Genomic DNA, 13355 nt, shown 5'->3' on the forward strand with positions numbered 1-13355 from the left:
ATTAACTTGAGAGGGTTTAGATTTACTATTCGGTCTGACAAACATTGGGAAAAGTGTATAAACTGGGGGCTGGGTAGTCAAATCTACTATGCTAACTTCAATTTAATAAACATTGAATAAAGTGCATTAAATGGTGTGGTGTGGGTAAATTTATTATTATAATACATCGAAGAAAGTTCATAAATTGGAGGGCAACTCCAGTCCTACAAACATAGGGGGCAAGTGCATAAATCAGTTGGATGTCATTTACTATTCTTACTTGACTCAGACAAAACCTTCCAGAAAGTGTATAAATGAAGATGGTGTTGCGAACATACTAATATAACTTAATAATGGATTACAATTTCATTAAACATAATTCAATTTAAAAACAATATATTAAAAGCAAAAATGTAAACCGCAACATTCATTTAAAACTATTTAACCCGTTGACCGCGGCGCAAATTCTGCTGCGGTGCGGGAGAAATAATGAGTGGGCGTGGTTCGGACGGCCCCCGGCTGTCCTCTGCACATGCCCACCATGACGATGGATGGCCCAGGGCGCATTGAAGGGGTTAAAAACATAAATTTGAAACCAACAGGTTTATAAATAAAATAAAACATAAAACCAGAACAAAATATGTAATTATACTTTACTAAAACTTACACGAAATAAAGTACCCCCAAAAAACCATTTTAATCAAAAGGTTTACCCATTAAACATAACAATTAAAATGTAACCATCAAACTGAAAAGCGATTAATAATAATTTAATACACTACCTACATACTCCAAATATACCACATAACGCATAATATTACAGTTAGTTATAATTCAAAACACATAAACTCCAAACTTCCTTTCAAAGAATTAAAAAATAAAGGTAAAATAAAAAGAAATAATCAACTAAGGTATAAAAGTAAATTAAATGAATTAAAATGATAAAAAGGTAATATTTATTTATTTGCTACCTGCACAAAACCCAGCAAGACATCCAGCCTCCAGGTGCCAAACATCAAACAACAAAGTAAACTATAAAAGTTTACATAAGCATTGATGTAACAGCAACATGAGCAAACAACATAACTAAAACCAATACAAAATAGATAAAACCTAGGAAATATCTTAGCTTTATTCAGCAAGGCAGCCACGTTTAGTAGATTTTGTCTAAGCTTACTTTTAAAACTTGACTAAGTGGCTTATTGAATGAGGAAGAAGAGTCCAGAGCTAAGCACTGTCCATGCTAAACGGTTTAGCCCATGCATCACCAAACACTATTTGGTAATTGTCAATTTGGATTTCAGTAGCAAAGCATGGAATGCGGTATGGCGATGGAACTGAAAAAGTCTTGATAGACATATAGAAGAAGGTCCATGGGTAGCTTTCCAAATGATAGACAGGATTCTAAACTGAATACAATGTTATACTGGCAGCCATCTTATTAGAGCACTGTACTTGAAATGTTTAGCGTTAGTTAAATTGCAATGATGCCGAATATTCTATCCCCAACATTGAAATATTTGTTTTGCCTACATTTAGGGACAGATTATTGCGCATCATGTGAACTAGAAGTAATAATCCAGTGGTCAGACACAGACCAACACAGATAAACCAGGATTTGAATATCGTCCACATATGTTTGAAATTGAAAACCATGGACTGAAACAGCTGTGCCAGAGAGTAGGTTTTGAATAGCAAGTGGAATAACTATGATCACTAGGTGATGCACACATACACGCATACGGCAAAGAATCAAAAGTACCTGGACAGACTTGTTTGTACCTGAGGAAAGATCAAATCTAATTTAGTACTTACCAACACCCCCTCTCCCTGCTCTATCTGGTTAAACAACATGCCTGGGTCTATGATATCAAATGTTGCAGACAAGTAAGTCAAAGAAGTTGATCATATATTAGTGGGTAGTTTTGATGAAACTGAAATTTATTTCATCATAAACACCCATCAAAACCCACAACATAACTTACAACCCACTTTGAAATATAACTAAAAATAAAATGTAATTATAAAAAAAACATTAAACTGAATCCTCCAAACATAATTTATGTTAACAAAGCTAAGAATAAAACACTACTGTGATAAATTGGGTTGTTGGTTGGCCCTATTACGAGATTGGCGGTCTGACCGCTAAAGGACTGTTTCGCCAGGGATCCAGATCCACAGCAGTGGCGCAGTAGTCTGAGGCACGCAATATGCTTGTCGGTGCCGCAACACAAGGCATATTATGAGTCTCCCCACTGCCACAGCTTTCATGGCGGTGAGCCAGTCATGAAAGTGGGGCGGTGAGTAAACAAAGGGGTCCTACAGGGCCCCCTTTTGCCTCAAGGCAAGGAGATGTATGGAGGGGGTACATGGTTTGTCCCCCTGTATGCATGCACTACCAGTTCCTGCACTGCATTGACTTACAGTCAATGCAGTGCAGGAACTTGCTTTGGCGTTCCCGTTGCAGTGCCTTTCTGAGGCTCACTGCCTAGGACCATCAAAGCACTGCCCGCTAATCTGGCAGGTGGTCGGTGAACAAGTTTCGAGGTGTTGGATTAGAGCACTGGCGTGGCGGCCCGCTCCTACACTGTCAAACTCATAATCAGGCCCTAAGACTATGAATTGGTCATCACCTTTTCATTGATAGTTATTCTGAAGATTGGGGGTTGCCTGGGACAGAAATAATTTTCTCTAAGCTAAAAAAGATGTTTAGCCTTCCTTGACCTTGTGAAATCAATACAGATAATGGGTCTCCACTCCAAGTGTTGGAATTTCAAGGGTTAGTAAAATTAATGGGAACTCCTCAATCATCATCAGATCACTCCAGGTTGGCTGAAAGCAAACATCAAGCCTGATTGATTTGTGAGAAATCCTAAAGAAGATACTGACATCACCAAAGAGATGGCCAAGTGACCATTTTCAGCTTTCTCTGCAAATACCAGGCTATGAATCCACTGGAAACTTTACTGTGAATTTGCTGTTTGGCAGAGTGACAACCAACATTAACCTTGCGTGTGATACATGGTCCTACTTGCTCCCGAAGAAGCGAAAGAAGAAACAGTAGAGTGAGTGAAAGTATTTTTGGGATATGTGTAATATGTATACTTCACATTAAAATTATAGATTTTAAGTATATTATGTGTGTGTTTGAGAGGCATACCCTCATTGCAGGAAGGTGCCCCTTTTTGACATGGTCACCCCCACTTATTGCCTGATATTTGATGCAATTTTGACTGAAGTGCACTGGGTTCCTGCTAACCAGGTCCCTAGTGGCAGGACTCCTTCCCTAAAAACAAGGTAAATGTGCAATTGTTCCCCAATTGAAAGACCTTTAGCACCCCTGTAAGTCCCTAGTAAATGGTACCCCTAGTACCTAGGGCAATGGCTACTAAAGAGGGTCCCTAAGGGCTGTCGCATGTACTGTGCCATCATGATGGTCTCACCACCAAACTCATTCAGACTGCCATTGCTGGCTGCGTGAAAAGGTGTGGACAAATGTGAAAACATGACATGGCACACAACCTGTGTGCCATTCCCGCAGACACTATATGCAATATATGCAAATCATTCCTAAAGCATGCCTTATAGCCCTAAGCAGGATGAATTATATTACACATGAGGAAATATCTGCATGAGATAAATGTTATGATTAAGCAAGCAAGTTTTTTGAAACATTTATAGGGCCACACCACATGCAAAGACAAGAGGCGTATAACAAAATATACCAAAAATACAGAAAGTACCATGCAAAATATCAGTTCTGCAAAATGACGGATGTTTTTCCTTCTGCTTCCAAGACCATAGAACATTAATGACTTGATCATTTGAAATGATTACAACACCAGTGCAAAGAAATCATATACCCAATTAAATAGAAATTTAAATATCTACCTATGATGATGGCTGGAATAGTGTAGTGGTTACATAGTGGTAAAGTGATACGGTTGAATCAGCTTTGGCTTCATAGGGCCACTGAATAATAATTTGATTTGCCTATTTAAAATTAAAAAAAAATATTTAAGTTATGCATGAAAAATAATTTCATTAAAATTCCAACACAGCCTGTGGACAAGCTCATCTGTCCGACTAAGGTGAGCTACAGAGAAAGGAATGTTCTCTAGGGAAGGGTGGGGAAAAAATTGCAGCGGGCAAGCAAAACTTACCATGTTGGCCAATATGTTAACCATCCAGGTATATGTAGTGAGGTTAATTAGGGGAAACAGAATGACTTTTCTTGGGAAGAAGAGTCCTGTCCCACCAAACCTGCAGCTTCCCGGGTCAATTAAAGTCTGGTGGAACTGACATGTTTTCACAGTGGAGTGCCCGCTGGCTCAGCCACAGGAAATCATTGACCCAACACCCATCCCACCAAGGGCTGACCCCACAGCCCATCCCACACAGGGCTGCCGGGTCACAGTGGCAGATGCCATGTTGCCACTAAGTTTGCACTCCTGGGGTAAACAATTGGAGCACTACAATCACAGGTAGGAAAGTAGCAAAATATCTGGTTGCTCGAGAGATTTTTAATGCACTCGGAATAATTTGTAAATAATCTTTTGTTAGAATTAGCACATTACTGCCACTTTGCATTCCGGAAATTGCGTGACTGGTTACCACCAACAAATAGCTGGTGGCAACAGAGTTCAAAGAGTAGTGTCAATTAGCAAGTGGTAGCAATGTCATGGAGAATCGGAGAGAAATGCCATACAATAGCGTTATTAACACAGTCGGTATTCTAACCCCCAGATTTACCACTGTCATTTAAATGAGGTGAATAGGACACAAAGGAAACCATTTTGCTTTGGATATTTACATTTCAGCTAGATCATGCTTTCAATGTAAACACTGGCTTTAAAAAAGGTAATCCTTGGATTTTAGCATTTATATGGGGGGTCAGTTTGAAGAACCTGGTGTGTGCAATTTACCGCACATTACCATTGAATTTTAATGAAATGTAATGAATACTGCTGTGCCCTTTTTAAACTTTTCTCTTTGTATAGATGACAAGAATGTGTGTATTATTAGCAATTTTAACTGAACTTTCATGGTGTTTTGTATAATGCCGAATAAATGAATTTACTTACTTACTTACTTTCTTACCGCACATTAAAACTGTTTGCATTGTTTTGTGAGGAAGAATCTTCCACCTGCTTCTCAAAGACTACCCCTGTTCTGCAGGTTCAGAAGGGTGCGACAAGTATGTTATACGAGGTAAATTACTGCAGCACGAATATAATACTTAGTGCCTAATAGAACAGCTATTTACCCTCTAATAGCTATTTCCCTGTCGCATTCCAAGAAAAAAACAGTGCTAACAAGGACTCTCAAACATAATCACACTGCATGCAATCAACTTGAAGGGCGCCAAGTTCATCAATTCAGCCCGTCGATGTTGTCATTTGAACCACTTAAATGTTTTACATTGTAAAATCCATCTTTAAAATCTACATACACAACTAACGTGGAGTGTGCAAAAAAATATGTTTACTTTTTAGTGAAATTTCTTTTCTGCCCATCAACCTCTTTTGCTTCTTTGTCTTAGCTGAAATATGTGCAGCAGAAGTCAGTCACATTCGAATTTCACATTTCTAATGTCCCTCTCTCATGGAATGAAACTTTTCCCCCCTTGATATCTTGGAAGCTGCTAGCAATCAAGAGGCAGGCAGGTGGTACACTCTCGCACCCATCAAACAATGGCATGCAGTTTCTAACCTGTGACTAAATTTGGTGTTAGCTTTAATTTCGGAGTCTGCTTCGGGGTTGCTCGTTAATCTCTATGCAAAGTAGCTGAAATGAATATGCAGCATTCTCCGTGTAATTGTATGGCTTCGGCGCCGCACTATAATTTTCCAAACAGGATCTTGCAATCAGGCCTCTATTCATTAGTATATGAACAATTTCGTCTCGAGCCTCTTCAGCTTGCCAATCACTCGCCTATCGCGAGCATCTGTGACAAAAAAAAGGAGAAAAGTTCCCTTTGTTTTTAAGGAGTGGAGTTTGATAGTAACTTTCGCAGGCTTTATTCACGGGGAGAGGAGAGGACAGAGCCATGTTTACCTTGCATGAGCTGGTGAGCGTTCTTCAATATGTGCGGGTCTGTGGGAAGCACCCTGTTCTAAATTTACAATCATGTGAAATGTGGATATGACATTTGCATTTGTTTGTGTGTTTAGCTTTTAATCGACAACCACATGCTTGCAGCTAAAAGAAATGTATCTGGGCCAGATTAAGTGAGCTGAGGCAAAAAGAACAAAAATCAAGGAAACTCTATTTTTCACTGCTTTTACTATTTGTGCAAAGCAATATTGAACAAATAAATACATAACTTCAATAATCCTGGCTATGAATTTTCTGCATCGTTTCAATATAAAACAAATAGTAAGACTTATATTTAATTCATATGCGATAAAGTTTGATTTACGATTATATTTGTTGGTAAATTTTGCTCAAAATATATGCAGGATTTTTTTCTTATCTAGGACTTCACATCACAGTTTCGGTCATTGCTAGGTGCTGTAAATAAAGGGTGTTACTAATAGGCAATGTAGCGATAAGATCATTTATTGATCTTAGAAGTCTGAAGGGCTCTGTTTGGCGAATCAGACACATGAAACGCTGAGTTCACGACTGAAGCGCCTGAGCTGGAAGTTACCCTAGGTAACAGATGCCAACACTTAACTCACTGAGCCATCGGGCTCCGCAGATAAAGTTGAAAAAAATCACGTGACCAGTTACATATAGTTCTTTGGGTCCATGTGTTGGCATATGATATTGGGATAGTTACTAAAATGCTAAAGACAACACTGAAGTCCATCCTGGCCTGCTATTTGCTGGGTAATGGGATCTACTGGTTTTAGGTGGCATTTCCATTTAATCAGTAGACCCCCTATTCTTTGCTCTGATCTTCTATATGCCAATATCACAAAACTCTAAAGATGCAAATGGATGTGATAGAAATCCGGTCCAACTGGCCAACTTGAATAGCCATCAGGTCATTCACAGATGATCTTTCTGAGGGTGAGATTTACAAAGGTTTAAAAACTTAGGGGCATATTATCAAGAAAGGCGTTAAAAATCATCGCCGGTTTAGCACCGGAAAACTACCGCTAAAGCGGCGATAATAGGCTTGATAATATGGCCTTGAGAATTCCAATAGAAGTCCAAGGGGCATATTAGCAAGAAGCTTGTTAAAATTATCGCTGTTTTAGCAGCAGGAAACTGCTGTTAAAAGGGCGATAATGGGCTTGCTAATATGCGTTATAGAATCCAATAGAAGCCCAGGTTAGATGTCCTGCAGATGTCCTGCACATCTAACCTGGGCTCCTACTGGAATTCTCCAGGGTATATGAGCAAGTCCATTATCGCAGTTTTATCTGCAGTTTTCTGCCGCTAAACCGGCGATAATTTTAACGGCGTCCTTGATAATGTGCCCCTAAATCTGGTGCTCCAAGGTTAATCCTACGTATGGAGTAAATGCCAACTTTATAAAGATTTCCTAGAGATTCCAGTAGTGTGTCTGGCAAATTGTGACAGTTGTAGTTTTACCGGAGATCACACGTATGTACGTTTTTATAATTAAAATTGTAAGCATTTAAACTATTTCGCATGCAGAGATAAGCCCACACACAATGTGTATTAGAACATTTATTTTTTGTGTCCATCCCTGTGCAGAATAATTGTCCCAGAGTGACCGTGCGTCACAGCTTGGATATGGACTTACTCCTACCCTGGGCAGGAGTAGATTAGCATATTTCTATGTAGGTAAATTCCCAGCAAATGTTTGATGAATTGCTGTTTTACTGTTAGACAGGGTGCCTCCAACTGTGTCACTAAAGCTGGACTTGTGAGTGCAACAAAGTAAACACTCCAGCAGAATGTTAGTATAACCAAATGTTATTAGGAAGAATAAAAGAATGCCATTCCTTTGACTCAAAACTTGAATTTAACCGTAACAAATATTTGTCTTGCCCACCAAAGTTGAACTTAAATGCCCAACAATGTTATGAGTCATGCCCTGATGACATCAAAGCCCTTTTTTTACACCCCTTCAAGGCATACAAATTTTGGGCTATCTTTTTCAATATTTGAGGAGAAACAACGCTGCAAGACAACCTGCTGCCCTGCGTCAAATGGAGAGGGCAAGAATGGGCCAGATCTGCTAAGATATGCTCCATTCCTGCTCTCCCTCTGCAGTGGTGCACTAGTGGCTGCCGAGTGCCAATGCAGGCACCACTGCTCCATGGTGCATTGTGCCAGCGTTGCATGCAGGATTATTTTTGTAAAGGAAGGGAAACCTTCATCCACAAAAACAATCCTCTGGGGCTTTTTCCTCTTTCTATGTGTGCTGCAGAGTGCAGCACGCATATGCACATATTTCTCCTTGTTATTTCTCTCCTCGGAAGGCATACCATTGTAACGCAATCGCAGGTTTACTAGTGTTAGTAAAATGAAAATGTGTCGAAATCCTTGGGTGGAAGCATAGGAATATCCATGCTCTACCCATGGAACACATTCACAAGGCAGCAACTTGCACTGCCTTGTGTTTCTCCAGATTTGCAAGGTGGCTCTGCTTGGTCTACTAAATTTCACTTAAGAGCTTGCATTGCCCTAGTGCTACCTTGCATGACGCAAGGGCTACTCAGCCCTTGATAAATCTGGCTCTATGTTTTTGCATGCTTATCAGTGCTGCATTGTTTCAAAGATGCACAAGTCAAATGTTTGGGTGGTTTCTGGGAAGAAGCAATGATTTTGTTGGTGTGCAGCACTGCCAAAGGGAAAGCCACTACAGGCTGATGGAGCCCCATGCACAATGTGAAATGAGCGTGGTGGTCTCAGTTCAATTCCCATGGGTGGGCTTTCTCCATTAGTTCATGCATTAGTGTGTCTAAAGCAATAACAAGGCACATATGGAAATTAATTTGTTTTGGCCCCATTCGAAAGACTAGTGATGACGGGTGATTGAAGGCAGGGTAAAGTGCCTGGATTTTGTCTAGTGCTCCCCCAATGTGGGAAAACGTGGCTAGAGCCAATGTAGAGGACCATGGGTCAAAATCCTCTTTATCTATCTCTACACTATACACAAAAACGTGAAAAGTATCTATAATTATACATAACTATGTTTTTTCATAATTACAATTTTTTATAGAATGAACAGGTTTTAATAGGTGATGACATTCATTTACATTAAATTTGGCCAGGGATAAAGAGAGATTCAAACAATGTATGGTAAGGAGCTATGCTGAAAAATAGAAGATATTCAATAAAAACTATTGGAAGATACCCAAGGTATGAAGAGCTCAGAGTGGGTGCCTGGCACAATGAATGACAATGGGGTTCAAGCTATGAGGCCTTCATACCTAGGCAGTGCAAACTACAGATAATTCAAAGAAAAGCATGAAGGATAAATACAAGTTAGGAGGACCAGAGGTACCGGGTATCGTCAGCAGGGAGACTGACCTTGTACCAAGCATCCTTTTTAAAAAAACAGCTGACATGTTTCGCCTTCTGTGCTTCGTCGCTTTCTCTAAGCAGTGGGTTCATCATAGAACAATCACCAAAAGCCAAGGTGGTGTCACCTAAGTAGGATGTGGATTCTACGATTGGCATGGAAATGTGCCTCCTGTAGTCCTAGTAGTGAAATGGAGGAACAGGGGCTCCTCTCGTCTAAGAAGGTAGCACCCTGCTCTCTGATCCTCAGTGCGGGTCTGTCTGTTACCAGTGCCTGGACAACATTGAAGTCAATTATGTTTTCTTCTTTTTGTGTAGGCTAATTTTATGCTAGGCTTGTTTAAGCAGATCTTTGATATACAGAACTAGATGAAATTCACTGTCTACTCTGAAGATCCAGTATCTGGCATTATAAACTATTGTGGTTGATATCTGGTGAATGTGGGGACTGGGAGACTGTTTTGGGTGTAATGCTTTAAGCCAGGAGACAAAAGTAAGATTTTGTTGGTTGAAAATCCCCCCAAAATAATAGAAGGGTAATGTTGGTTTCTATTTTCAACTGTGTAGGGACGGATCACTGACATAATATCAAGTAGCAAATCGTTGACAAAATATCGACAGACAGAATATCGAGTTTGTAACTACAAACAGGTAAGTACAAAAATATCGAGTACAAAATACCGTTTACAAAAATATAGTTTATTAAAATATCGACTTTATTAAAAACAGCGTTAAATTAAATCAATATTACAAATTAATTACTAAAATATACTTAAACATACTTAAATTAACTTATAATAATTAAATAATTAATAAAAGTTATAAAAAAATGTTTTACAATAATATTTGTTAAACCATATATATATAGTAGCATAATATAATTAAATAATATCCAATATTATTACCGTACGATATCGGAAGTGTAAAAATTACTATTCCCACTCCGGAGAGTGCAACAGTAGGGAAAGCGTTGGATAGCGTAGGGTTAAAAATTACTATTCCCACTCCAAATAGTGCAACAGTAGGGAAAGCGTTGGATAGCGTAGGGGTTAAAATTACTATTCCCACTCCAAAGAGTGCAACAGTAGGGAAAGCGTTGGATAGCGTAGGGGTAAAAATTACTATTCCCACTCCAGTGGGTGCAACAGTAGGGAAAGCGTTGGATAGCGTAGGGGTAAAAATTACTATTCCCACTCCAGTGGGTGCAACAGTAGGGAAAGCGTTGGATAGCGTAGGGGTAAAAATTACTATTCCAACTCCAAAGAGTGCAACAGTAGGGAAAGCGTTGGATAGCGTAGGGGTAAAAATTACTATTCCCACTCCAAAGAGTGCAACAGTAGGGAAAGCATTGGATAGCGTAGGGGTTAAAATTACTATTCCCACTCCAAAGAGTGCAATAGTAGGGAAAGCGTTGGATAGTGTAGAGGTAAAAATTACTTTTCCCACTCCAGTGGGTGCAACAGTAGGGAAAGCGTTGGATAGCGTAGAGGTAAAAATTACTATTCCCACTCCAGTGGGTGCAACAGTAGGGAAAGCGTTGGATAGCATAGGGGTACAAATTACTATTCCCACTCCAGTGAGTGCAACAGTAGGGAAAGCGATAGCGTAGGGGTTAAAATTACTATTCCCACTCCAAAGAGTGCAACAGTAGGGAATGATTGGATAGCATAGGGGTTAAAATTACTATTCCCACTCCAAAGAGTGCAACAGTAGGGAAAGCGTTAGATAGCGTAGAGGTAAAAATTACTATTCCCACTCCAGTGGGTGCAACAGTAGGGAAAGCGTTGGATAGCATAGGGGTAAAAATTACTATTCCCACTCCAAAGAGTGCAACAATAGGGAAAGCGTTGGATAGCGTAGGGGTAAAAATTACTATTCCCACTCCAGAGAGTGCAACAGTAGGGAAAGTAAACACTTCATATATTATTTAAAAAAATATAAATTAATATCTATAAAAAATTAATTTAAAGTAGTTACCTATTAATCCAAATTTATTACAATTTAACAATTAATTAATTAACAATTAAAAATTATTTAACAATTAATTAAAAATGAATACCAATAAATAAATTTACATATTTAATTAATTATAATTAAATTACTTCCCACCCTATTCCCCTATAAACCCACAACCCGCTACAGAATTAAATTACGCAAAAAAAATAATCATTTTTTAAAATTAATTATAACATAAATACACAATTTTCACACATATAATAACATAAAAAAACTATAAAAAATTCGATACTATTAAAAATTCGATAATTTTAATAACCTATATCAGTGGTTCCCAAACTTTTGACTCCTGAGGACCCCCATTGAGTCACCACTGGAAGCCGGGGACCCCCAAGCAATTTGTATGAGTTAAATTTCAAATATTAAAACAGTCATTCGAAAAAAATACACACATGTGCACACAAAAGAAATACTCAAAGTACTTAGGGGAAGATTTACAATAAGTGTAACATCCATGCATATCAGCAGGGATGCGCCACTTATTGTGCGCCATGCCTCCGCCACCATTGATGCGGTGCATTTACAATGCTGCGCCTCATGGGGAAAAAAAGCACAGATGCATGACGCATCTTAGCCGTAAAGGTGGCGCATTGCTGGAGTTGCGTCGCAAGCGCGACACAGCTCCAGCAATGCTCTGGGGTGCCGAATCTTGTTAATCCTGCGTCAATCCTTACGCCTGCTTCAAGCAGGCGCAGCGTTTTGATGCAGCATGGTCCACAAAGTGACTGAGTGAAATCTTGTAGATTTCACTCAGCCACTTTTTGGAGGCGTTCCTGCACCGGAACGCCTCCTTCTGGCGCAGAGCTTTACAACGTCGCTCATCTCTCAGATGCGTCACATTGTAAATACCTAGCACCATGGTGCATCTTTTGCGTCACCGCTGCATCACGAAAGTCACGCAACGGTGGCGTAAATGAGGAGCAAGGGGCTTGTAAATCTGCCCCTAAGGATTTTGGGGCCAGATGTACGACCATTTCATTTAGCGCCTCGCTATTGGTGACACATTGCGAGTGGCAAATTGCGAGTCGCTAAATGAAATGTACAACAGTTTTTTTAACACTGTTTCGTATTCCCAATGGGGTCGCAAATTGCGAAGTTCATATTAATGAGCCTCTCGCAATTTGCAAGCATATTGGGAATGCCAGCCCTCCTAGGTATGGTGCCTGCTGGGCTCTGCAGGCCACCATGTCTGGCACTGCATTTAAATAAAGCAGTTTAAAAAAATGCAGCCCATTTACCATGCATTTAAAAAAAAAAAAAAATGAAACGTTTTCGTTTCATTTTCTAAGGGCAGGCAGAGGTCCCTGGGTAATTGCGAGTGTTTTGCGACCACAAAACATTTGTACATGGTTTTAAGACTCGCTATTTGGAAGGGAATGCCCCTTCCAAATAGCAAGTTGCAAAACCTATTTAGCGAGTCGCAAACAAATTGCGACTCACGAAATAGGCAATGTACATGGCCCAATACGTTTTTGCATGTGAAAGCGGGTTCACGAACCTGTTCACGCATATAAAAACGGATCGTACATCTGGCCCTTAGTATTTTATATTGAAGTAATAGCCCCTCTGTCACATGTATTTCATTTGTTTTATAGCATCTCTCATACCATTGTAGGATGTCAGAGCACTTTACATCACACACATATAGAGACATTGAATCGTACATGTAAAACAGTGTGTATATAAAATGTTTAAAGAGTGCTTGGTCTGGAAAAGCACAAACTCAGGATTCAGAACATAACACAGTGGCTAGCACCGACTTTAACATTAAAAATGTATTTCCACCCAAATAAATCTTTTTAGCAGCATCAGGATAATGAATAACTGGGAAAAAACAAAAATTACTAACTGGTACCAAGCAGCTCTTTGATGACAGTTTATAGGTCCCTCTGCTACATTACTATTGTCACTTA

The sequence above is a fragment of the Lissotriton helveticus genome, chromosome 5_1, assembly GCF_964261635.1.
Source record: "Lissotriton helveticus chromosome 5_1, aLisHel1.1, whole genome shotgun sequence".
Taxonomy (NCBI): domain Eukaryota; kingdom Metazoa; phylum Chordata; class Amphibia; order Caudata; family Salamandridae; genus Lissotriton; species Lissotriton helveticus.